Here is a 2,480-nt window from a genome sequence, read left to right as displayed (position 1 = left end):
CTAAAAGCCAAAGGTCCCGGGAGTGCCATCTAAACTTGGAACATACAGCCTTCGGAGGTAGTTTTTGGCACAACATTCTGATCTTCCTCTTCCTCTACAGAGAAATGCTTCTCAATCAAGTTTAATGCAGCTTTGTACACAGACTCATTTTCATGGTTTTGTAGAACTTCGATTCTTCAATCATTATACTAAGTTTCTCAGTTTCACCTAGTTTCTCAGCAGCCTGAAAGATGTTTGAAATGGCGTCCAGAATAACCAGAATAATTTTGGTATCTTTTGCAGTTAAGAGGTTCATCAATGGTTCTATTACGCCACAATGAACGAAGTATACAATCTGTTCAACTGTCCCACCACTTGTATAGTTGGTCACAGCCCAGACAGCTTCCTTTTGTGTCTTAAAGTCTGCCTTAGAGAGGACATCAACGAGGAATGGGACTAATCCATGATTCACAACTTGCTGTATCTGGTCCTGGCGACCAGCTATGATGTTTGACATTGTCCACATAGCTTCCTTCTGAATATCAGTTTGGGGGTTTGTTAGGAGGCTGGGAAAAACAGCAAGTGCTCCTGCATCTATTACAACCTGAGTCTGTTCACTATCCCAGTGACAATATTTCCTATGGGTCTTAGAGCAAGAATCACAATGGGCAATTCGGTAGCTCCTAGAAGCTTCACAAGCTGGGGCACAACTCTTGTTTTCACAACCATTTCAATCCGTTCATTTGGGCCATCAGTAAGGTAGGAAATGGCCCAGCAGGTATCTGCCAATACTTCTGGATCATCATGATGCAGGAGACGAACTAAGGCAGGAACAATCTGCTCAGCAGCATCTAATGGGGGTGCAGGATTCTTGTTGCGACAAAGGTTTAAAAGTGTCCAAGTAAGGTTATGTAAGTAACCACATGCTAAAGATGACATATCAGGAACTGCAAGGAGAGCCAATAGTGGGTCAACCGCACCATACTTGATAACCAAGTCTTGAAAAACTGAACCATCACCAGCAATGTGTCCTAGAGCCCATACAGCTTGTTCACTGATGTGGGCATGGGAAGATGCCAACAGAGAAATGAATGCTGGGATAGCACCTCCATCTACCACAGCCTTGGTCTGTTCTGACATCCCAGAAGCAACGTTAGTGAGAGCCCAAGCAGATTCAAACTGAATGGGACTACAATCAGTTCTGCCCAAGAAGGACACAAATTTTGGAATCAAACCAGCCCGGATTATGTTGTCTATGGGGGGCTGTTTTTCCCTAGAAAGCAGTTTCCTAGCAGCTTGAGTAGCCTGGAGCTGGCTTTCCAAATTGTTGCTATTTACGCCTTTGACAATGTTATCAACAGACCAATTTAAAGGGCCCTGGTTGTTGTGGTTGTCCTGTAGTGGAGAAGTAACATCATCAGGAAACGAGCTTATGTTTCTCCTTTTCAGCATCTGGTCATCCTTCTTAGCTTTCCTCAGCTCCACATTAACTTCTATTCGGCGCTGCCTCATTTCTGTACTGTCTTTCCCCTTGTTCTTGAATCTGTTAAGGCGAGCAGCTGGTGAATTAGCATTCTCGTTGGTGGACATGTTTATGAGACAAAGGGAGAAAGCTACACGGCCGGCTCAGGCTTCCACAGGAGGTGGTCCGGGGCGCACAGTCTGCGGGTCAGCTGCCCTCAGGATGTCTACCATGGATCACCCCCAAAGACGGTGTGTCTTTGATAGTATTTTAAATGGCATTTAAAATTTTCACTTTACCATTGATTGTTGCTAGTATATAAAAATTTAATTAAATTTTGTATGTTGACCTTGTATCATACAACTTTGCAAAATTTATTTAGATTTTTATAGCTTTTGGGCAGATTCCCTTAAATTTTCTATGTTCACAAATATGTCATCTGCACATAAAGACAGTTTACTTCTGCCTTTCTGATCCATATGCCTTGTTCTTTTACTTGCTGTATTGCGATGGCTAGGACCTCCAGGAGAGTGTTGAATAAAAATGTTGAGAGTATTTATTCTTCCTTGTTCCTGATATTCCTGCAGCAAAGCATTTCATCTTTCACCTTTGTGGTGGCTTTGAAATATAGTCACAATTTCTCTTATACTCCTCCCCTCAGAGAGTGCAGTCTTTTCCCCTTCCCCTGAATGAGAGCAGTAGTTAGTGACTTACTTCTAATGAATAGATTCTGTTGGAAAGGACTGTGACTTCCAGAAGATCAGATCATAAATGGCATTGGGGCTTCCTTCTTGCCTTCTCTTTTTCTTGGATCACTTACTCTTGGGGAAGCCATTTACCAAGCCGTGGGAACACACAAGAAGACTTATGAAGAGATCCATATGGTGAGGACCTAAGACTTCCATCAAATAATGAGTAAACACCTGAAGCCTTTTCCCAACAGCTTCGTGTATGAGCTATCTTGGACGCAGATCTTTTAGTCCTAATCAAGGCTTCAAATGACTGTAGTCCCAGCTGATATCTTGAATGCAACCTCATG

The 2,480-nt window shown here is 42.8% G+C and overlaps 1 pseudogene; it reads right to left on the bottom strand.

The window, feature by feature from the left end:
* Nucleotides 1-1,575, bottom strand: LOC112839456 (importin subunit alpha-1 pseudogene; annotated as a pseudogene).
* Between the last annotated feature and the right edge of the window lie 905 nt (nt 1,576-2,480).

This window comes from Callorhinus ursinus, unplaced genomic scaffold (assembly GCF_003265705.2).
Source record: "Callorhinus ursinus isolate GAN/ISIS: 27379988/994484 unplaced genomic scaffold, GSC_fseal_2.0 scaffold23, whole genome shotgun sequence".
Lineage (NCBI taxonomy): Eukaryota > Metazoa > Chordata > Mammalia > Carnivora > Otariidae > Callorhinus > Callorhinus ursinus.
The sequence above is the reverse complement of the archived record's forward strand: the minus strand, read 5'-3'. Positions and strand labels throughout refer to the sequence as shown.